A 25,996-nucleotide genomic window follows, 5' to 3' on the forward strand; every position below is an offset into this window, starting at 1 on the left:
GTGACATGGATGTGATGTTGAAGACTGAGAGTCTAGCATTTAATCATCTGATTAATGTTAATGGTGAAAAAAGCAAATTTTTGTGTTTTTTCTTAATTTCATGAATTTAGGAGTCCTAACACCTTGTTAAGAGATAGAGAAGTCCCATTAATTTGCATAGGACTGAAAAAGAAAAACAACCATTAATTGAATGCATTTTTACTTGAGGATGTTCTATAAGAGTAATTTAGTGTAGAGGGATTATTAAAGACACATCCAGATTATATGATCTGCATCAACCCAGTCAGAAACTCCTGTCTCACCTGAGATTTTTTTTCTGGCTGATTTTGCTTCACAGATTCTGTTCCACCTGTGGAGCCCTATACCAAGGTCACAGGCGTGGAGCCTTGTACCAAGGCCACAGATTTGGAGCCCAAGGTCATCTCAGGAACTGACCAAGCCCAATAGCAACCGTTACCATGAGCCCCCTGACCCAAACCTGCCATCTTCCTGACCCCATATTAGGTAAAAATACCCACTCTATTACCCACCTTGTAACATCCTAACCAATGAGCTAATGCCACTCTCCCAACAGGAATTTTCTTTGACTTGAGGCTGTAAAAATTGGCTACTAGCCCATGAAAGCGATCAGCTATCCCTGAGTCGGCCTGCTGTCCTAAGAGCATCTGCTAATAAACTCTATTTTCTTCTCATTCTGCCTTGTGTCTGGAAATTCTCTTCCAATGTGCACAGACTATGATACCACCTTTCAAGTGGAAGTGATGTATCATCTTCCCTGAGTTCAGATAAACTGGTGTGCTTAAAGAGAATAGCAGTGTAAAATTTCTGTAGGGAAAGAAAGGTTATTTAGCAATTCTTCCTAGTATTTCTCAGCATGTGAAGGGGAAGCTGAGTTCTAATATAGATTATGTATGTATTAGAAATGCATGTTAAGCATTCTTTTGGATCAAAGTCGTAGGTTGTTCTAAAATAGCATTCAATATCATTGAGCCATCAGTCTATCAATCTCTACATTTTTTGAATAATCCACTTATTCAGTCCATTTACTTAAGAAACCACAAGTTTCCTTGTTATATTTCTTCTCAAAGATTTTTAAGCTGGTAGCTACCAAGGAAAAGTAGCCAGTAGAGGCATGGTTTATGCTTCAATTTCGCAAATATTTATATTCCTTTCTTTGGGAGGAAAAACTGGCATATCAAGTATTTGCTTTCCTTACCTTTTAAACTCAGAAATTTTAACAGTTATATTTTCTCCAGCACACTCACATTTTACAGTGAACTTCAATTATTCAAATTAATTAGAGAGGAAGCAAAGAAACTGACATTTGTTGAATTCCTACTTCATGCTAGGTATATTTATACGTATCTTAAAAATTTTTTTTTAACTTTCTATTTTAAGATAATTTCAAGCCTAAAAAAGTTTCAAAAATAGTACAAAGGACTTCCAAATACCCTTCATCCAGATTCATCTAGCTTATCAAATTTGCTTTATAATTTTCTCTCCTCTTTTACTTTAATAATTTTGAAATAAGTTTAAAGCAAATTGCATGCCTATCATTGCTTTAGCCATCCCTAGTTTAATCTTCAATAGTTAAACTTTCTTGTGATTTTCCTAAAGACAAGGATATTCAGAAAATTTGACATTGATGCAATATTTTAATTGAATTAAAAAGCTTTTAGTTTTAGAATAATTTTATAGAAAAGATGCAAGGATAACACAAAGAATTCCTGCATCCCTCTCACTCATTTTCCCCTGTTAAAACATCTATTACTGTGGTTAATTTGTAACATCTACAGGACCAACAATGGTACATTATTACTAACTGAACTCCACACCGCCCTTATGGCAGAAAGTGAAAAACTGAAGAGCCTCTTGATGAAAGTGAAAGAGGAGAGTGAAAAAGTTGGCTTCAAGCTCAACATTCAGAAAACCAAGATCATGGTATCCAGTTCCATCACTTCATGGGAAATAGATGGGGAAACAGTGGAAACAGTGGCTGACTCTATTTTTGGGGTCTCCAAAATCACTGCAGATGGTGATTGCAGCCATGAAATTAAAAGATGCTTCCTTCTTGGAAGGAAAGTTATGACCAACCTAGGTGGCATATTAAAAAGCAGAGACATTACTTTGTCAACAAAGATCCATCTAGTCAAGGCTATGGTTTTTCCAGTAGTCACGTATGTATGTGAGAGTTGGACTATAAAGAAAGCTGAGTGCCAAAGAATTGATGCTTTTGAACTGTGGTGTTGGAGAAGACTCTTAAGAGTCCCTTGGACTGCAAGGAGATCCAATCAGTTCATCCTAAAGGAGGTCAGTCCTGGGTGTTCATTGGAAGGACTGATGTTGAAGCTGAAACTCCAATAGTTTGGCCACCTGACATGAAGAGTTGACTCATTTGAAAAGACCCTGATGCTGGGAAGGATTGGGGGCAGGAGGAGAAGGGGACGACAGAGGATAAGATGGCTGGATGGCATCATTGACTCAGTGGACATGGGTTTGGGTGGACTCCGGGAGTTAATGATGGACAGGGAGGCCTGGCGTGCTGCGATTTGTGGGGTCACAAAGTCGGACATGACTGAGCAACTGAACTGAACTGAACACTTTATTCATATTTCACTAGCTTTTTTTCCTAATGTCCTTTTTCTATTCCAGGATCACTTTCAAAATACCACATCATGCCTCCTGAGCCTCTTATAATCAATGACAATTTCTCAGATTTACCTTGTTTTTGATGAACTTGACAGTTTTGAAGAGTATTGTCCTGTGTCCTTTTGACATAGCCAATTATTTATTTTATTGAGTACTTTCTTGCTTTTTGGCACAAGAAGATGTTTTTGGTTCATTTTGTTACTTCCCTGGAATTTGCTATTTCCTCAAAAAGCCCTGTTCCCTTTAATAGAGATGGCATTTAGAAACTAACTTGTGGACAATACTTAGGCTTATTGATGCTATCATTGATTCTAGGCCTTTTCAGCATAGATTTAGGAGATATAGATTAGATGTAGATTCATATGGCTTCTTACAGATTTGATCCAGCCCAAGGGATTCTTCTTTGCCTTCCTCCATTTCATTTTGTATCTTTCTCCTTCTATGGAGATAATCTGGCAGTTCTAACATCAGCAGTACTTTCTCAATCATTTGTTAGGTTTGACAATGCACAAAAATTAGTTTCAAAATTTCTATACCAATGGCACTATAAAACACACACCTACAAAAGGAGTTCAAGATCTGATTGTAATGTCATTTTCTCTCTAGGCTGAGAGTATGCAGTTTTATTATTAAGTTCAATAGGTACTTTAGTTTTTTTCCTCTCCTGCAGTGGAGTTTCGTTGCTTATTTCAAATACAGCTGTGTTCATTTGTTGCTGTTTGCATTCAGTTTTAGTGTTTTTCTCCATATCTCTGTGGATTTAATTAAATCAATTAATTTACTTTCACTTTCTAGAACAGAGATTGGCAAACTTTTTCTGTAAAAGACCAGACGGTAAATATTTTAGGGTTTTTGGGCCATACAGTCTTTGTTGCAACTACTCAAATCTGCTGGCTTAGCATAAAAGCACCCATAGGCCATAAGCAAATGGGCATTGTTAAGTTCCAATAAAATTTTATTTATAGAAATAGACAGCAGGATGGATTTGGTCTGTGGGCTGTTGTTCTCCAGTTCTGTTCTGGAACACTAAATGCTTTCCAAAGTTTAACTATGTTTTGTTTTTTGAAAGTATGCTCAGAGAGATATCACTCCTTCTCCTACCTCTTCCACCCAGTGGCTTATATTTTCCAAAGATGATGACAACACTGCCTTCCATCCCACTTGGCCTTCTGCAATGCCACATTGCTATTCACTCATCAAGAAGTGGAATACACTTCTCTACCCCCTTGAATCTAGGTTGATTCTGTGATTGCTTTGACCAGTATAAGATGGTGGAATGCTTATTCTGAGGGAACCCTGTCCCATGTAATGTATACCTTGAGACCACCCTATTGTGATGAAGCTCAGGCTTGCCAAAGAAACAGAAAACAATACTTCCAGTCCCCAGCTGTCCAGTCATCCACTTCTAGCTGCCAGATCTGTGAGTGAAGAAACCATCTTAGATACACCAGCTCCAGCGAATGCCTCTGGAAGAACAGTCCAGACATCCTGCCTCAGTGAGGTTCTCCCAGCCCTCCGGCCATTCACGCCACCCCAGGTGAGGACACAGATATTGTGGAAGAGAGATAAACTTGTTGCTGTCAATTCCTTGTAGGAATTCTTGACTTTCAAAGCAAAAAGTTGCTACTTTACTTCTAATTTGGAGGCTGTCTGTTAAGAAGTAATAAATAACCTGGAACATAGGCTGTCCTACCTACACCACCACCGCCGCCGTCACCATACTAGGGCTGCTATGATACAGTCCCACAGACTGGGTGGCCCAAACAGTAAACTTATTGTCTCACAGTTGTGGAGGCTAGAAATTCAAAGTCAAGGTGTAGGCAGCGTTGGTTCCTTTTGAGGACTGTGAGAGAATGATCTGCTACAGGCATCTCTCCTTGGCTTATAGATGGACGTCTTCTTTTCACGTCTCTTCCTACTGTCTGCTCTCCATGTGTGTCTCTGTGTCTAAATTTCTCCTTCTTGTAAGCATACCAGACATACTGAATGAAGGCCCATCTGAGTGACTTCATTTTAACTTTGCAGATTACCTCTCCAAATAATCACATTCTGAGCTACTATAGATTAGATCTTCAGCATAAGGATTTTGGGGAAACACAGTTCAATTCATTATAATTATCACTGTAGATAACAACTTTCATTTATATCTTTTTAATCATCTTGTGTTGCTTTCTGCACAAACTAAGCAAGTATATATTTTTTTCTATTCCCTCTTCTTTAAAATAGTTTCCACCTTGCTTTTTTCACTTAGTAGTCTGGCCTGGAAAACACCCCGTAACAATATGTAAATATTGTCTTCATTTTTTAAAACAGCTGCATAGTATATCAAGTGTGTGGATATATATCATCCATACACCTGTGTATATATATCATCATTATTCAACATATCTCCTATTTTGATATTTAGGTACTTTTGAATATTGTGCAATTATGAATAATGTTGCAATGAATAATCATGTGCATATATCTATTTCCATACTGTTTAAGGTGTATCTTCAGAGTAGATTCCAAGGAGTAGGATTTCTGGGTCAAAAGGTAAATGCATATGAAGTTTCATACTTTTGGTAAATTATCTCCATAGAAATTGTGTAGTTTTTCATTTCTACTGTCAGTGCATAAAAGTAGTTATTATCTATAGCCTCTTCATTAGAATACATTGTCAATATTTAAAAATTTTGCCGATCTGATGGGTGAGGAATAATATTTAAGTATAGTTTGAATTTCTTTTATTATGAGTAAGTGTGAATCTTTTCATATGTTAAAAAACCACTGTAGTTGTATCATTTTCATATTTTTCCTCATAGTTTTTATATATTTGGTGTGTCTTTTTGTGATATATATTTCAAACATTTTCTATGCATTTGTCATTTTTCTATTGACTTACTTGTAGATTTTTTTTTGGTCATGCATTAGGAAATTTATGTAGTTAAGTTTGCCAATCTTTTATTATATCTGCACTTTGAGTCATGGTTAGAAAGCCTTTCCTCACACCAAAGTTATAGAGGAATCCACTTATTTTGTTCTATTATAATGTTTTTTTGGTTTTGTTTGTTTGCTTATTTTACATTTAGATCTTCAATTGATTTGGATTCTATTCTTGCATGTGATGTGAGGGAATAGAGCTAATTTAAAGTTTTATCTTTTTCAAATGACTGTCGCTTTGTCCCAACATTATTTTTTAAAAGTCTATATTTTAATTAGTGGCCTGAACTATATCTTTACTATACACTGGATTTCCATATGATGCTGAGTCTGTTTCTAGACTTACTTTTCTATTCCATTAGCCTGATCATCTTCTTTGTCTCATTAATTATGGTAGCTTTATAATTTTTAATATCTGATAGTGTAGTTCTCTCTTTAGCTCTTCTTTTTTGGCAATTTGTAGTTGTATTATTGCATGTTTATTATTCAGTATGAGCTTAACTATCAAGTTGTTCAATGCTGGAAGAAATCTTCTTGGTATTTTAAATCAGAGAGAATGGATATCTTGATGATGTTGAGAGGCCCAAAGGAGAACAATCTGGGAGGAATGATGGTTTTTATAGTTTTCTTTACATAGTTTTTGAACACTGTTTGTGAAGTTTATTTCTAGGTTTGTTGTTGTTTATTTTTAAGTTCATTTTGTTGATACTATAAATTGAATTTCTCTTTCATTAGTTCTATCTAGATATTATTCTACCTAGATATTACTCATGTATGACCAAGCTATTAATTTTGTACGTTAATTTCATATCTTGCTTTTCCTGTTTGAATTGGTTTCATTCTTGAGTTTTTAGAGCTTTCCAGGTATACTATCATGCCATCTTCAAATACAGATCATTTATTTTTCATGATGGCTCTAATTGTTTTCTCTCGTCTGATTGCACTGACACATGATACCACATTAAATAGTTACAGAGTTAGTGTACATTCTTGCCTTTTCCCTGTCCTTACAGAAATGCTTCTATTGTTTTCCTATTAAGTTACATCCTCGATTTAGGATACATATGCATATATATACATGGATAAATAGGTAGATAAATAGTTTTGTGTGTGTGTGTGAATTACAAATATTTTAAGATTGAGTTTAATATTTGTCTTCAAGATGTGGATTTTCTTCAGTTGCTTCTTGGAGCACTGTTGTCTCTCTCTAGCCTCACTCCCCATATTTTCTGCTTTAGCCTGTTGCTATATGTAGCTGCTGTTTAATGTTTAATATAAATTGGTTAAATGTGAAGCAGGAAATGGCTTAAGATTTTTTAGTGTATATCCCCAATCACTTACCCTAATGATTGCTTTGAAATTTTCTCTGCTTTCTTGTCTCCATTTTTTTTTTTTTTTTTTCAGGTTTGGAGCACTCCCAAACCTCTTTTACCCTCATGTGTATTTTCCTTCTAAGCTATTGTAAAACTTTCTAAAGTATTTTTGCTTAACTTTGTATCTGAGTTTTACTATGTCTCAGGAGTTACTTCTTCTTTCTATTTTTAGTTTTCTCAGTTCTGTCATTTAAAAATATCTTTTTTGTTATTTCCTGGGATTCAGGTGAAGAGGAAGGATCTATCTGCCATCTTGATTTAATGTCCTGTTTGTATATTTGATGTAGATTGACTAATTTGTTCCCCCCACCCAGGATTTTTTTGGGTGTAACTCTGAAAGCCTTATATCATACGAACCTTTTCATTCCCTGGGAAATAGAAACAGTTCATCACCATATTTCCATGAGGCTTGGTAAAATTACTCTAACTTTCTATGTCTAACCGACAGCTTCAACATTGTCTTCTCCCATACACTTATGAAAGGACGGCTCAGATAACTCATGGGATAAGCATGGTACTAAGGTTCAGAGTTTTGGTGGGGGGAGGAGGGATGGAAAAATTTAGAAAGAGTATGGCTAGCCATGAAGGATAATATATCATGAGGCTCAAAGCAGCTGTGATAGAATTATTGTCACTGGACATTAAAGAAAGGCAACTTCTGTTTCCCTTCTCATCAAAATACTGAGAAAAAATAAGCTTTACCCCACCTGCATGCTAATTATGCCTTTTACTTGAGTGTTTTACTAGTTGGTTGTGGGTCCAACACTTTGTGTATCAGGGCATGAATTTCTTTTGCTATTATCAAATCAAGAGTCTTGAAACATTTTTGTGCATACAATAACTACAGAACCCAGAGAAGAAGCTCATATAATCATTTTTTGTAATCTTCAGCTCATTAAAACTATGGAAAGTTGTACTTACTCTAGGTAACATAGAGTAATTCACATAATTTTGGATCAAAATAGACAAAAGCAAAGAGAAAGTTGTCACCAACATGCAAATCGGGAATTGACTCTTCTCCTCTAGTACTTATGTTTCTCTACAGAATTAGGCTAATGTTCTACATGTATGACCACCAAATATTGTAGACAAGTTATGCTTTAAATATTCTGTCCGATTGTCTACATACTGGGACTAATTGAAAAACCTGAGTAGAGCCTGTGGTGGTAAAATTGTGAACCATGCTTAGTGTGTTGGGGCAAGTTCCTACTTCTTGGAACAAGTTCTCCCTCTTAACTCCCATGTCTTCCTTCCCAGTTGCTTAACCTGAGTCACAACCATCCCTTTGTTCCTTTCCATCACGACTTCTTGCTGAACTAGAGTCAGATAGTAAGACTTAAAACCATTCTGCAGTTCTTGCAGGGTAACAGTGGCTCTGAAAGTAAAGAGCAAAAAACCAAATATCAGAATTCTGGGTTCCCAAAGAAAGGACAAGAATTAAGTGGCTATTACAATATAGATATTGCATCCAGAGCTGCCATGTATGGTTGTATCGGTTTGAAATAACATCTCATAGGACAAAATAGATGTAAAATTTTGTCTTTAAAATGTTGTAGTGGTTGGACAATTCTGATCAGCTGGATCAGTTTGGGGTTGTAGGGGAGGTATTTCCAGGCTGAGGAACCTAAAATGTGGTCAAGATGAGAGAATTTATGAAATCAGAAAGTAATTCCAGGAGAGTCAAGAACTGGCCTGGGAAAGGTGCAAACACAGGTTGGAGGGTGGTTCAGGGTTTAGCTTGTGCAGAATATTTAAGAGGTAAAGTGCACTGAGCTATAATGCTGTGGAATGTGACTAGGTGTATACTTCCAGTTTAGGGTCACGGCTCAGATTACAATTCGTTGGCTCTTCTCATAATATGGGCACTGAAATGAGTTTATGTGCCCTTTTCTTTGTGCCACTTAATATAAAGGAAAGATCTGCTTCTGTGGAAATCAAAGCTTCATAATGAAAAGATCACTTGGAATTCTTTTCTGACCTGTCTATTTTGATTCATTATGTACTTTGGGGTAAGCTGCTGTGCTGTTGTTGTTTTTTTTCCCCCAGTTTATCCAATTGATAATACTACCTTTCTACTTCTGTCACCAAAATATAAGTGATCATTAAAATGATGTTATAATCAGAAGTATTACAATAGCTTCTATAATAATGTTACAATGTTAAGTGCTTAGGGTACTAAGCAAGTTAACAATTGAATTTGTGCTTACAGATCAATCCTTAAAAATATGATAAAGTTGACTGGAGGTGGAAATATATTCAGAAAGACATATAAGATGAAAGTTAATATAGGTGAAAAGGTAATGGAACAAGCACATAATGAATTTACCATGTGCCAGGCACTATTCTAAGCACTGTACATACATTAACAGGTTTTTAAAATATCATTTAGTGAAAGATTAAAAATTCAATTCAAAGAATGATGGATAATAAAATCAAGTTATTCAGTAAAGTAAGACTACATAACTAAGAAGAATCATCTCAGAGTGCAACTACATGTTGTGAGACTAGTTGTGTCCTGGGATATACTTGGAACAGTTCATAAGCAGGGAGTGAGAGAGAAAGGGAAATAATTCAATACAATGAGATCAATGCTGTAGCAGACTGTATAAGGGAAGAAGCAGAGAGAATGATACTTCTGCTCCCACCAGTTCAGTTGCATGCTTCTCAAAGTCAATTTACTTTCTTTTTAAACTTCCTATGGCAGTTGTACTTAGCAAATGATATAATGTGATTAAATATTTATGCCAGCTGTATTTATATAATTAGGACTTTAATTAAATATTAAATAAATCAATGAAATGCAAGTTATAAAAAAGAAAAGGTATTATTCCTTTCAAAACAAAACTGAATACTTTGGAGATACTCCAGAAGGGCCACTCACAAAATAAAGATATTCTAATGAATTATGTGTGGACAAGAGCTATTAAAGTTTAGAGAGGGGGTTATGAAACTAGAAGGATCCGGAATTCAAATTGTGACAAAATTGACACACAGTCAGATTTTGTGTCCGTAAGTATTTTCACTGAAGTGTCTTGCATCACTTTGGAGAAACTGATACAAAAAACAGTAAGCAGTGGACTGGAAATAGTAGTTTATGCCTTGTGGATATGATTTCTAGAAGAAAGAGCTGCAGTTCCAATCACAAACTCTATACTCAAAGGAAAGACCATGACCCTATATCAAATGATTGCCAATGAATATACATTTATATACTTTAAGTTCAAAGTAAGAAGTCTATAGTATTTGTGTATTTTTTATAATTTTCAGTTTAAAACTTTAAAAAATTACTCAATTAAAAACTGATTCCAACTATGCTTGAAAAGAGACCCCATATGGTTCCATGAAAGCCAGTTATCTCTATTCTTTAACCACAAGTGGCACTTTTGAGTGAATCATGGTAAATAGGAATAAATGATATGAGATGATAATGTGTGTGTTTGTGTCTGTGAGTGAATATTAATGATTTAAAAATTTGCTAAAAATCATAATTATGCTTCTGCCACTTTTGTATTCAAGCCTTACTCTTTTTAAAATTTTTTATTGAAATATAGTAGATTTATAACGCTAAGCTCTGCTGAACAATGAAGTGACTCAGTTATACACATACATATTCTTTATCATTACGGTTCATCCCAGGATATTGAATTTAGTTCTTGTGCGATACTGTAGAACCTTGTTGTTTACCAATTCTATTAATATATGTAATAGTTTGCATCTACTAACCCCAAATTCCCAATCCATCTTTCCCCCCTCCCCTCTGCTTTGGCAACCACGAGTCTGTTCTCTGTATCTGTGAGTCTGTTTCTGTTTTGTAGATAGGCTGATTTGTGTTGTATTTTAGGTTCCATATGGTATACGTGATATGGTATTTGTCTTTCTCTTTCTGACTTACTTCACTTAGTATGATAATCTCTAGTTGCATCCATGTTGCTGCCCAATGGTGTTATTTTATTCTTTTTAATGGCTGAGTAGTATACAACTGTATATCTGTACCACATCTTCTTTATCCATTCATCTGACTATGGACATTAGGTTGCTTCCATGTCTTGGCTATCATGAAAACTGCTGCTATGAACATAGGGGTGCACATATCTTTTTGAATTAAGTTTTGTTCAGATATATGTCCAGGATTGAAATTGCTGAATCATACGATATTTTTAGTTTTCTATTACATTAAATTAACTTAACTGGTGGGAGCAGAAGTATGCAGACTCCCAGGGATTGGCCAAATAGTCAAGTTATTCACATCCTTTCATATTGTTCTCCATAGTGAACTGTACGTACTTTCATTCCCGTGAACAGTGTAGGATGGTTCCCTTTTCTCTACACCCTCTCCAGCATTTATTATTTTTAGGCTTTTAGATAATGGCCATTCTGACCAGTGTGAGGTGGTACCTCATTGCAGTTTTGATTTGGATTCTCTAATAATTAGTGACATTGAGCATGTTTTCATCTGTCTATTGATCATTCATATATCTTCTTTGGAGAAATGTCTGTTTAGATCTTCTGCCCGTTTTTTCAATTGGATTGTTTGTTGTTTTGTTGTCAAGCTATATGAGCTGTTTGTATATTTTGGAGGTTAATCTCTCGATGGCATTGCTTGCAAATATTTCTTCCCATTGCATACATTGTCTATTTTGTTTATGGTTCCCTTTGCTATGTAAAATCATGTAAATTTGATTAGGTCCCATTTGCAAGTCTTACTCTTTTAACATCAACTTTTTAAAAGTCAGTTTTGGTAGGTTTGGTTTTGTATTTCAGTAATGACCACCCTTTGACCCTGTGTGGTAACACCCCTGGGAAGGCCTGATACAGGGAGACTGGTCTCAGGCTCCTTCAAAAGCAGGACTCTATGCACCAAGAAGCCCTCAGAAACCTCTCAAACATTTACACACCGCATGAGAAACACAGCATGGTTGTGAGTGCATTTCCTTTAGGGATAAAAATGCCATAATTATTTAACCCAGCAGAAACATCTGTGCACCCTATCAGAAGTCGTGTGGCCTCCTTGGGCCCCTTCCCGCCATGGAACTCCTTTCCACATTCCTTCCTCAAGTCACTGTGTGTGTTTGTGTCTTCCAATACAGCAATCCCCACCAGATTCCATTGCCTTCTCCTCAGGTCCCCCCAGCTAATTCCACTCCTACAAGACAGCCTGGATAGGAATGTATAACCAGTACGTAACAGCTTGTTTAGGATTAGAAGAAATTAAAACCATGAACAATCCTAGAGGCCAGAGGCCATTACTTTCTAGAAATTGAAAAGAAAAAGTTAGCTCTTCATTCCTGGAGTCCCCTATGCTGGGAGTCGGGCCAGCAATGAATAGCTTAGTCAATTGTTCTATGATAAATGTAAATTATCTAAAACAAGGTAGATGAGAAATCGACCTATAGAGGGAAATAACCACATCCTTTCATTGTAAGCCTACACTCCATCCGAAGCTGAAGAACGGCCACATCCTCTAAACTCCATGATGATTAGCTCCCTCCCAAACCTCTCTAACAGAAGGAAGGAACAAAGTCTGATGCTCAGTAGAGAGGTGGGAGACAGTTGCTATAAGCCCCCTAGGTGCCCTTTGGCATTCCTAAAGAAACCCAAACCTGTTTTTGTGGCCACAGAAAATAGCACTCAGGTTTCCATGGCTAGTGGAATTTTTAGATGAAAATTCTCAAAAGTCCTGTGAACGGGTAGGAATGAAAAGATCCTGATGGTGATGGGTATGCAAAGCCCCTCTCAACTGCCCTCCATACACCTGGCCATACTTTAGAAATCAAAACAGGCACTCAAGTAAAGTTGAAGTTGACACTTTCTTCTCAAAACTCAAGCCCCAGGGATAATGCAAACCTCAACCCAAATGAACGCACAACAGAAGATGCCACTTTTCTGTTTGAAGAAACAAATGTAACTGAAAAGGTTAACACAGATTACAAAAACCAGAGACTATCTTCATGAGAGGATGTCCCTTGTAAAAATTAATGGAGATAATGAAACTGGATGAAAACATTTCTTTGAGCAAAATTTTCTTCCCACGAGTGGTTGGGGGAGAACTTTCTGGTTGACAGTGAAACACACATTTCCAAAGATGGTGTCTTGAGGCTCCTGCCAAGTCTCCCTAGAGGTCAGTGTAGAGTGGGCAGCAAGTCATGAGATGACTCAGCATGGGGACCCATCCCAGGTGGGTCTGCCTAACCTCTTGCCACATGGACTCTTGGGGAGCATCTAGTTGCCTCTGGTCTCAGTTATATCTTTGACCCTTGAGAATTCATTCTCTGAGTCTTTCCTTGAGTGGCTCACCCAGTCAGTTGCCTGTTTCTCAGGGCAGCCCCCAGAACCATCACTAGTTAGAGTTTAGAACCCCTTGTGACTGTTTAAACTCTTCTCCAGGCCATGCCTGAGACCCTTCCACATGTCCTTCCTTGGAAGAATCTTTGCTGCGCCCCTCACACAGAAGGTACCTGGGTTACAACTCAATTTCCACAAGATCCTCTTGCTCTGGCTCTCTCTTAAATTCAGAAGACTTTGAGAGTATGTGTCTAGCCTTTGGCTTAGATGTCCTTAGGCGCACTATGTCCAGGGATACTAGCATTCTATGAGCCAGGTTCCAACAAGGTTAAACATGCCTCTTTTAGAGATGGTGTTCTAGTTGCTTCCCAAGCCTTCTCATTGTAAAATGTCCAGAATGATGGAAACTGGCAAAATGTCTGGAAGGTAAAGCAGTACTGAGGAAGCTTGGGAGTGGGAGGACTCAAAGATTTCTGAGACTTTTGGACAAAAAGGAGTAAACTCCACGGACAATTTCTTTTGCAACAAGAACCAGTTAAGCTGTTCAATGTTAGTGGGAGTGATAGACATACCTCACTTAGTGTTGGGTGGAAGGGTACTCCATAGGTCTTCACCAGCAAGGGAGAAGAAAAGTAGGACGAGTAAGAAAGAAAGAGGACTGAGGCTGGGCTTGGGCTGTATCTGGGGCAGACATGGGGTGATAACTGGCAGGGTGTGGATTGAGCTGTAGCATGACCATGGATGGGGCAGATTCCAGGCAAGGAAGGGGTGGGGATCGCTTAGCTGGTGTTAGAACCGAAGGCCGTTAGATGATCCCATGAGTCAGTGAGAAGGGACTCTAATATGGAAGAGCCACGAGCAGCGAGGACTATCACAGGCTCATTGTGCAGACAAAGGCACCCGGAGACCTGGCTCCATGCCTGCCACCCCGGGTGCCCATGGGTGTGGTGGGGCTGCCCCGGCCCCTGCGCTTGCTCTCATTTGCCCTCCTGCTCTTGGAGGATTGGACGGACAACTGTGGTGTCCTGCTTGTCTACAAGCGACTTCACCTAGCAGCCTTGCCTCAGGAATTTTGGAAAGGGTCCCTTTTTGTTTTCTTCCCAAATCCAGAAATCCCCTCTGTTGATGCCTCTTCTCTCCAGGTGCTCTTTGACATCAAGGAGGAGGAGAGAGTCCAGCAGACTACACGTGCTGCTCATGGGACCTCCTCCAAGAAAGGTCTCTGGTGAGATGGGGTCAGGGACCAAGTGAAGTTCGCATCAAAATCAAAGACAGCTTTGGTGCTAGAAAGGGCATATCCATCATTTTCTAGTTCCTGTGACTCAGCACACACAGTGTGATACATGCCGTTGTTCAGTCGCTAAGTTGTGTCCAATTCTTTGTGACCCCATGGATGTGTAGCCCACCAAGCGCCTCTGTTCATGGGATTTCCCAGGCAAGAATACTGGAGCGGGGTGTCATTTCCTTCTCCAGGGTATCTTTTCAATCCAGGGATCGAACCCACGTCTCCTGCATTGATAGGTGGATCCTTTACCACTGAGCCACCAGGGAAGACATATAATAAGGAATGTCTAAAGAAACCAGCAAAGCAATGAGTCCTTGAACTCATTAAAATAATCTAGTACTGCAAATGAATAGTGGCTTAAGATACTTTTTTGGAAGGTATTACATTACTTGAGAAAAAATTCTAGGTGTATATTTGTTTTCTAAACAGTACTATTAAAATTTATAATCTAATTATATTGTTCTTCCTCCCACTCCTGCCCTGCATCTACTTAACCCTGCCTCTGCCACCCCAAGTAAAAATTTTTTGTTGGGTCCTTTAGTATTTTCCAGTTTTAAATGTAAAAGTAGCGAATTCAAATTTTCTTATCCTCTCTCCTTTTCTAGAAAGAACATATTCTATTTACTGTTTTGCATGCTACTTTTCCACCTGATAGCAGATATTAGAAATCTCTCCTTATTGTTTGTGCTCTCATTCTTTTTTTTTTTTTTAACCAACTTGCATAGTATTGATGGACATTTGTTTTTTCCCCATCTTTTGTATTATCAACAATGCTTCAGTGAATAACTTTGCAAGGTTGCAGGTTTCCTTATAGAATAAATTTTCATTAACGGCATTGCTGACTGAAAGGGTACATGCATTTATAATTTTTGTGGTTATTGCTGAAAGCTTTCCATATAGGTTATATAAAATTTATGTTCAGACCAGAAATATATGTGCCCATTCCCCACAGCCTTGCCAACAGAGCATGTCATCAAACTTTTTACATTTTTGCCAGTCTGAGAGGTAAATTATATATGAATGTGTGTAATTGCTTATATATCAGTATTATCCTCCCCTCCCCTCAATACACACACACACACACACACACACACACACACACACACACACACCTTTTCACTAAAGATTTCTGTTACATGAATAAGTGAAGAAGGTCTCTGGTCTAAGATAGGGTAATATCTTGCTTTTTCAAAAGAAAAGAAAATCCTAACTGTCTGAAATCCACTCTTTGGAGACAAAGGGATAAATGACATGATTCACCCAGACCTAAGCATTGTGTCCTATAAATTCAGGAAGAAATAAAACGCTACTGAAAAGTACCAGGTTGTAAATTGCCGAGAAAGAAAAATCTCCCATACGTAATTCTGCAACACTGTCCAGTTGCTTTGATGATAAATGTTTGATGTGAATCTGTTTCTGTCAACAGAGTTATGCATTATAAAGTGAGGTGAATCAGTGTCATCAAAAAAGGTGGCATATTACAGTGATTTGAGGAAAGAGAGGCAGTGCAATTAGACAAACCAGAATGGATTCGTACATTTTCTGACTGTGGGCATAATTTACATCTGTAATTTTATTCAGCAACTCCCAGATGGAGTATAAAGAGATTTCCGTTTTTGTTTATCTTGTCATAGATCATGCTTTTGGTTAAATTAGCCTACAGAAAGTTTTCTTCAGTATTTTGGTCCATCAACATGATCTGTGGTTTATAAACATGAAAGAAACTGCTGACATTTTGTAAATGACACCTCCATTTAATTGCCCTCCACTTCCTACTGCATCCCACCGCTCTAAATGAAGGAGCATTTGTAATTTAAAATTAAATTCAGCAGCTTCCTACAGTAATCTTACTCCCAGGTTTGCAAAGGCTTCCAACTCTATTGAAATTACTGTAATAATTAACCAGTATTAAGCAAGTACAAAGTATCAGGCTGGGCTTCCCTGGTGGATCACACTGTGAAGAAGTCACCTGCCAAAGCAGGAAACCCAGGTTCGATCCCTGGGTCAGGAAGATCCCCTGGAGAAGGGAATGGCAGCCCACTCTAGTATTCTTACCTGGAGAATCCCATGGACAGAGGAGCTTCGTGGGCTACAGTCCATGGGGTCGCAAAGAGGTGGACACAACTGAGTGATTAAGCACACACACACAGACACGTTATCAGGCTATGCACTTGTATAAAATTACTAATCCTTGCAGGAATTTTATGAGATAGGTATTGTTGTTTTCCATTTTAAAATGGGAAACTGAGGACCTGATAGGGTAAATAATTCACCCAATATCTCTTCCTGTAAGGGTGGAGTCTGGTTTTGAATGCAGAGTTTTGCTCCAGAAAATGGAAATTTATATATATATATAGAGAGAGATAGCATATTTCTTGAGATCAAGTTACTACTTGATTTCATCCAAGGCTCATTTAGCTGACTCACATCTTTCCCCCAACTCAAAAAATTTGTAGTAACTTTAGAGGCCCTAAAATAATAATGATGATAAAAATTTTACCTTGAACCTGACCACCACAAAAGTTTTATCACTTTTCTATGTCCTTTTTTAGTCTTTGAACACATACATATATTATGTAGTTGTTATTATAGCAATCATAGTAACATATTGCTTTTTCAATTAATAGTATAAGTATTTTCCACACTGTTACATGGTATTCATAATTATTTTTGATGATTTTATAATATTCTATGCAGTTAACCCACTAAATTGATTTGACTATTCCCTGTTGTTGGAATCACAAGTTCATTTAAACCCTTCTACAGTCATAGGTCATACAGCAATAAATCACTTTATGCCTCACTTTGAATTACTTTCATATATAAATTCCTAGGAGTGGGTAAAAATGCATAAAAGACCGTTTCAATTGTTGCTGCCTTGGCAGTGAATGAGCCTGCCTTTCTCCCCACAACCTCACCAGCAATGGTAATTAATTAATATTTTGAAATCGTTGGGTTAATTTAGCAGGTCACAATAAAGGGTGAGTTATTTATTTGTATTTCATTGGTAAGTTGAATGATAATTCACTTTAGAAACAATAAGAAATACATTAAGTAAACAAACTAATCTTCTAATTTACATCACATGCTTTTTTTCCCTCCTATCTCAACACCAAACTAGGTCCTGAAATCACTGTTTGATCAGGGAGCAAACAGCTTTCTTAGCTTTCTGCTGTCATTAGAAAGTGATGCATTATGTTCTGACCTGGGTAACCTTGGTCCAGTGTCCTTGAAGGACCTGTGCTGTGTTTTCATTGCCAAGATCTCAATGCACATTGAGTGATGTCCTCTGGTGAAAGGAATTGAGGAAGTGGGTAAGAACAGTGAAGTATGTGGATATCAGATGAAGCTGGAGACTCATTATCCTTAACTCGTTCTAATAAGAAAAATGCAAACACAATTCCAAATTGCCACCAAAGTGAAAATCTACACTTTCCTCCATGAAAGATCATCTGCATTGATTTTTTTTCTTGTACCATTAAAGGTCAGAATGAAAATACTTCGTCCTTTAATATTATCCCATAAATAGGCTAGTTTTTGCTGAGAGTGAGAATTTCCTCCACAAAGTCTGATGTCTTATTTATCTCCTCCCCTCTACGAACACAAACAGCTTATGTGGTTATGAGCAAGCCCACTACAAAGACAAGACCATATGGGGGCTTTGGCACTATAAATCATAGGGACAAAATGGCTTGATGTACATTCCTTAGACACTGAAATTATTATATGAACATGATAGTTCTGTCATTTTGCTCAACATGCATCACATTTCCTGAATTCTGTTCTACATCAAAAGCATAAATAAGATGCAAAATGACAACACTGAATATTGCAAGGCCTTTTTAGAGACTGCATTACATGGGAGGAAATGCACAGATGAAACCTGTATCAATGATCATTTTTCTTTTTCACACATCAAAAAAAGACAGTCTCCAGAGCAGTTATTGGTGTGCAGTGCCATATTTTTTTTTTTTTTTTTTTTTTTTTTTTTTTTTGTAATTAACGAGTAAGGCGTGAGGTCCAAAGAGAATTCTTGGAAATCTGAGTGCTTTGAGAACACACATATGCATTAACTCACTACCTTAAATTTTCATAGGCCTTATAGATTTCAAAAGTAATATACATGCTAGGGTCCAGAGATGACTTTTTTTTTCTATATGAATTCTTGTGTTTGTTGGTTGTAGTTTTAAAGAGTAGAGTTAGCCCAGAATAGCTTTTGTAGCAATAAAAAGTGATTTTATTGAAGGTCTGCTTTATTGCTACCGAACACAGTGCATTTGTTATCTGCTTTTATTTTCTCTGAGGAAAGTCTCAGAGAGAAAAGGAAACCTTTGCAAATCTCTGCATTCTAGAAGCTTACTTCAGTGTACTGATAGCACCATGGATAGCCCATTCACATCCATGAAATACTCTGAAGCTTACAGTTGCCTCGTTAGGGTAAGTCATATTAACTCCCTCTTCTAAGTGAAGAGAGGATCCCTCAGGGATGCAACAGGGTCATCACAGGTCCCTGCCCTTATCCCCACAGCAGCCTGGCTCCACTGGGAATAAAACAGCATCTGAGATTTCAGACCGGATTTGGGTCAGAGGGTTAGGAGTTATCCTCTCCACATTCCACAATCATTTGTTGCCTGAAGTAGGGCATGAATCCAGTGTCAGCTCTGGTGAACTTCAGTCTGCTCCTTGATGGGCATTTCCCAATCATTCCAAGTCTTTGTAGTTTCTCCTCCTTCCCACAGTGAGACAACACGAAGCAGATCAAGGCTGCAGACTGAGATGAGGGGCAAGTTTTAAAGCCTGTTTTTGCATAACAGAAGGCAAGTAGCCAAATAGGTGAAAATTACATATTTTACAATTGTTATGTAGTTGCTAAGTCATGTCCAACTCTTGCGACCCTGTGGACTGGAGCCCACCAGGCTCCGCTGTCCATGGGATTCTCTAGGCAAGAATACTGAAGTGAGTTTCCATTTCCTTCTCCAGTTGCCATTTCCTTTTCCTTTTACAGTGAAAATATGTAATTCCTAGGAAAATTTCCAAAGAGAGAAGAGCCAAGAAAGATTGGAATTTGCTCAAATCCTTGCAGCCTTAGGCCCATAAATTTGTGCAAAAAAGCATACTTTGGAAGCTCATTCAAATATTCTACCTATAGAATAGAATTCATCATAATTCAGACCCTTTTGGGTCTGAGTAAAGATATGTATTTGATAAGTTGCTACATGGACTCCACTATAAGGGAACTTGCTAGAAAGTAGTCCATTTGGATCTTCCTCATCCTCTCCCACCCCTACGTAAGATTTCTATGCATACAGGATAAGACGTTTGGGAAATGTCTTTGAGCTATTTCTACTCATTTTTCTTTGCATAAAATGTACCACAAAGGCCATGGAAAAATTGAAATGGCTCACTGATTCTACATTACCAACCTCAGTGTACAATGTTTTGCCTGTTTTCAATGGTCTCCATCTTACCTTCTTCACACTGTTGAGTAAAGTGAAAGACAAAAGTGTGTCATTAGAGAAACTCATCTTGACAACTAGCAGTGGTAGAAATGTTCTTGGGAGAAGGAAACCACAATAACATTCCACAACTAGCAGCAGCTTCTGGCACTGTATAGGTTTAATTATAAACCTTTAAGGGCCTGTTTCATCTTTTGGTCTTATACAGCTTGTTCTGCTCAGGCAAAAGGGGCAAGTTAGGTAATTATACACATGATATAAAAGCTTTCTTCTCCTCCTGCTTTCTTCCTTTAGGAAAAAGAAGAGAAAAGTTGGTTTGTAAATTTTCCTTTGCACAAAGATCCATACTGCTTGAATGTCATGCATTGTGTGTATAAATAATATGTATGTGCATGCGTGTATATTCTCATATTCACAGAGCATGTCTAGCCCTATTGCTGTTGCAATATTATGTATGCATGTGTACTAAGTTGCTTCAGTTGTGTCCAACTCTTTGCGACCCCATGGAATGTAGCCCACCAGTCTCATCTGTCCATGGGATTCCTCAGGCAAGACTACTGGAGTGGGCTGCCATGCCCTCCTCCGGGAATATTAGGTATGGGTCTCTACAGTTGTATTGACCCCCTCACTTTCACACTCATTTCCCTACAAATATAGGAAGAATGGAGTTAGTGATAATGTGCTCTGTCTGTAGTGCCTCCTAGAGTTGTAAGCTGCAGCAATTTTGGTCCCCTCCTCCCCTAAGGCATTGTTTAAAACAACAACACCTACTTTAGATATGGTGATTATGGAGGATTGATAAGCTATGTGAATAAAAGTCAGTTTCTTTTCCCAATGGTTTTGAATAAATAAGTATTAGCAGTGTTCATAGCTCCCTCATTCCTTTGCTTAGGCTTTTAGAAGCTTAGCACTGTAATGGACAAATCTGGAATATTTTGAGAAAGAAAAAAAAAGCATGTTTGAATTTCAACAAAATAAGGAAGAGGGACTCCATCTTCGGGGTATATGGAAATACATACAGTATTTCAAGTAAGGAATTTGCTTCACATGATTGTGAATATTATTTTCTTTTTCTTACTTACTGGTATTTTTAAACTGCTGAGGTGAATTTTTGTTTAAGAACCATCACTTTTAACATCCCATAAATCATATTACATTATACACAACTGGTTGGAATTGTTAAATAATAATCAACAATTATTATTGTCTGGAATGTCAGGCAGAAGCCTTCCAATCCAGCTTTTTACTTCCTGGGGATTGTGTGGACTAGAAAAGGCAGTGGAAATGGAGAAAAAGCATCAGGATAAGTAGGAACAGTGAAGAAGCATCCATGAGGTAATGGCATAGTCAAGGATTCATAACTTGTATACTTTAATGAAATTTTCAGTAAAACAGAAATTAACATAGGGTGCTTTACCTTGAAAAGGCATGGCCTTAATCTACGGATGGGGTGGGAAAAGTCCCCTTACCCCCCTTCTCTGTATATGGACCACTGTAATCTGTCATAGACAATGTGGTTGACCTGAAAAATTCAAGCTAAATTAAACGTCTATGAGAGATTTTAAGTTTCTAGAACTTTTGAGGGGCCACTCTAAGTAGTGAAATCTAATCATTGGCAATTTGTTTACTCTGAATAACTCTGTGAATAGGGACCAATATAGTTTGACTATTAGGCATTCGAGATGATTTTTCACGATCAACTCCTAGCATACTCTTGCTGGCGTATGGTAGATGTATACTCATAGGAAGCGATATCCACGTAGGAAATTATTTCACTAATAGCTGGCAAAGTGCTCAATGTCTTCTCATGGCCTGGCTTTTCTGGCAAGGTGGACTAGAGTATGTGGCCCATTCCAGGAGACTTTGTGGCTACTTTTCAAAGCAGTGGCATAATCAAGGATGGAGAGTCTATCAAGGAACAGGATCTTCTGTACTCACCTCATGAAAAAAGAAAGCTTAACATTCTCAACCACCACTCTGTTCTGGAGACTGGAAATATGTGGAATGCACATCTTTTATCTAGGCTGGGGACACAGGATGGAAGTTTCATCCACTGGTGTGCACATTTTCCCCTAAATGTGCAACATATTAGGCTCTTTCCTAATTACTTCAATGAAATGTTTCTGAGTCTGAACATTTTGAGAATCACAGGTGTAGGAACCTGAGTCCAGAGAAAAAAGTAAGTGTGAAGATGCCTTCTGGACTCAGGTTCCTAACAACCTGTGATCCTCAAAATGGTTCCCAAACCAGCAACAACATCACCTAGGAATTTGTTAGGCATGCAAATTCTAGAGTCTACTCAGACTTATGAATCAGAACATGGGGCAGTCTGTTTCAACAAGCCTTGCAGGTGATATTGAAACTAACGTTTGAGAAGCTCTGTTTTAGATGAGTACTTCTGAAAATTAATGAGCATACAAAACTGCTGGGTATTGTGTTAAAATGCAGACTGAGTCAATAAGAGGGGCTTCAGGCTCCTAGGTGATATCAGTGCATCTGGCCTGGGCACCATACACTGAAAAGCGAGGGTCCAGGTGTCATTATTGCTCTGGATATGTGTACTTTGGAGAGTTTTAGCCTGGTGGTGAATGTCTTCCAGGCTTCCCAGGGTTCAGTGATAAAGAAACTGCCAGTCAAACAGAAGACGTGGGTTTGATCCCTGGGTCAGGAAGATCCCTTGGAGAAGGAAATGGCAACCCACTCCAGTATTCTTACCTGAGAAATCCCATGGACAGAGGAGCCTGGCAGCTACAGTCCATGTGGTTGCAAAGAGTTGGACATGACTTGGTGACTGAAATGAAAGTCACTCAGTCATGTCCGACTCTTTGAGACCCCATGGACTATACAATCCATGGAATTCTCCAGGCCAGAATAGTGGAGTGGGTAGCCTTTCCCTTCTCCAGGGGATCTTCCCAACCACCAATAACAATGAATGTCTGTCTTCTTTAGGATGGAAGAATTAACCTTTTTTCCCCTCTGGGCATGTATAGAATTTGTCATATTCTGTAATTATTTGTTTCTTTCTATTCCCCACTGGTCTATCAACTTATTGAGAGCAGGAAAAATGTCTATATTTGTAGCAACTTTAAGTGCTTGACATATGGAATACCTTGGTTATGGATTATAGAGCAAAATTCTGATATCTTTACTATGGCTGTATCCATATAGCCTAGCAATAAGAGATGTATTAAAACTTGTTACAGATAGCTTGTGTGTTATTTACTTGGGAACCTTATTACTGTTGTTTCCTGCCAGTTCTAGAGAGAATGAATGGTAAAATCCATGAGCCTGAAACTCTTTAAGCACAGTCAAAATATGGTGAACTTTTTATCTTCAGTGGCTATGTGTCCAGAGAATAGTGGGAGTGAAGTGAAATTTTTGATCTGATTCCTGGTGAACCAGGGTTTCTTAATGACTTTCTTCTTTGAGTTAGAGATTGTCAGACACTAGGAAAAAAACTGGAGAGGTCGGCATTATATCTGGAAAAAGACTACTCTTACTTTACCCATGACAGAAGCTGAAATTCTTTTCTCCCTCTGTTCAGAATAATATGGTCGATATTGTGGATTATCTCTTTTTCAGTCTGTTTCTCTTTAGTCAGTAAATTCATGATAAGAATAAAAATGTTTATCTAGCCTGTGAAAATATCCAGTATTTTATTTTAAAGAACCCTGGCTAGTGAGGTCACCTCTCCATTGTTGCATTTCTTTTGTGTGTTCATAGGAATATTCTCTAATAGCATGAAAATTGACGTTACTGGCCCTGGGACAAGACTAGTGAAAGTGAAGTGAAAGTGTAAGTCACTCAGTCATGTTTGACTCTTTGTGACTGCATGGACTATAGCCCGCCAGACTCCTCTGTCCTTGGGATTCTCCAGGCAAGAATACTGCAGTGGGTTAACATTTCCTTCTCCAGGGAATCTTCCCGAAGCAGGGATTGAACCCAGGTCTCCTGCATTACAGGTAGATTCTTTGCTACTGAGCCACCAGGGAAACCCCAGACAAGACTAGGGATATCTGGTAATACCCAACTGAATTGATCATATCTTCACCCAGAAGAAATCCTACTAGAAGGATTGAACTACATGTTTTAGTAGAAAGCAAGTCCCACATTAAAAGTGGCTAATAGGTAAAAATTCCATGAAGAATATAAGGTAAAACTAAGTGATCTAAACTTGCCTGTCCTAATTTTACTGAATGTTAAAGGCTTGAAATCACATCTTTGCCGATGCAGTCTTCTATTATATTTATCACAATTATAGGTTTCAGTAGTGCTCAATACAGTTCTCCAAAATTAAAAGAGTTCCCAAAGTACTATTCACCCAAAAGCCTAGATAAACACATCCTTCTTCCACAAACTACAGAAAACAGTAGGTCATATCGCATTTTCATTAGATGTTTAATTATCACAGTCCTTCACAAAACATTTTATTTACAATTTCTAAATCATTTCACTTGGGATTACAGCAGTTAGTCTATTAGAAAGATTTTCAGTAGAGTCTGGTTTTAAATTAAGATCAGCTGGTTTTCACAGATCAAGGAGCAGGTAGGAAATCTATTGTGCCTTCCAGACCACCAGGACTATAAATTGATTTGAAGCTCTGGCCCCATGGAATGTTTACTCTCTGGGCAGCTATCCAGAGACATCAGTAGAGAGGGCAATTCCCTTGTCTTGTAGACATTCTCTCTCATATTATAACATTTCTGTCTCGTTTATATTTTAAAATAAAAATTTTCTATTAATGTGAAAGAATCAACTGAAAAAATCTTTATTACATTTGTCGAAGGATATTTTGCTCTTGGGGAAATTATCAATCAAGATATGAACCTGAAAAAACATACCTAAAACTCATATTATCACTGGTTTCCTTTATTTATCCTTAGAGCAAGCTGCTGAGAACTGAAGAGGTAACCTTCCTTCTGAAGTTTTCAAGTAGGAAGGAGGGAAGGCTCTTATCTTCCTTTAAAAATTTGTGATAGCATCATATGTCATTAGGAAAATGCAAATTGAAACAACAATGAGATACTACTGCATACCTGTTAGAGCAGTTAAAATGTGGATCATTGACAGCACCAAATGCTGGTGAGGATGTGTAGCAACAGGACCTCTCATTCATTGCTGGTGGGAATGCAAAATGGTACCAACATTTTGGAAAGCAGTTGGTTAGATTCTAAAAAAAAACCTAAACATACTCTTACCATATGATCCAGCAGTCGTTCTTCTTTTTACTTATCCAAAAGAGTTGAAAACATGTCCACACAAAAACATGCATGCAGCTGTCTATAACAGTTTTATTCATAACTGCTGAAACTTGGAAGCAACCAAGATGTCCTTCAGTAGTTGAATGGATAAATAAATGGTATAGATTAGTCAGTTTTACTCCTCTGGTAGGAGACGTTGATAATATGGAAAGCTATGTCTGTGTGGGGACATAGGTATACATAGGGTGTGTATAGGTAGTCTCTGTACCTCTTCCCAATTTTTCTGTGATTCTAAGAAAATCAGACAATGGACATTCAGCATTAAGAAGAAATGAACTATCAAGCCATGAAGACATGGAGGAAATTTAAATGTGTGTTGCCAAATGAAAGAAGCTAAGCTGAAAAGTCTATGTACTGTATGATTTCAACTGTATGACATTCTAGGAAAGGCAGAACTGTGGGTTGGGGGAGCAGGCTCAAGAGGGAGGCAATATATGTTTACTTCTGGCTGATTCATGTTGTTGCATGGCAGAAACCAGCACAGTGTTTTAAATCAATTATCTCCCAATTAAAAATTAAAAAATGTTAAGGGACTGTGAAGACAGTAAAAGAAGATCAGTGGTTGCCAAAGGGTAGGCAGAAGTGTTAGGAGGGGCAGGTGAATAGGAGGAGCACAGAAAATTTTTAGGGCAGTGAAACCACTTCCTATTATACTGTAATAATGGATATATATTATTACATGTTTGTCTAGACATATTGATAGAATGTACAGCCTACAAGTGTGAACCCTAATGTAAACTATGGACTTCAAATAACTTTGATTATGGT

This window comes from Muntiacus reevesi, chromosome 17 (assembly GCF_963930625.1).
Source record: "Muntiacus reevesi chromosome 17, mMunRee1.1, whole genome shotgun sequence".
Taxonomy (NCBI): domain Eukaryota; kingdom Metazoa; phylum Chordata; class Mammalia; order Artiodactyla; family Cervidae; genus Muntiacus; species Muntiacus reevesi.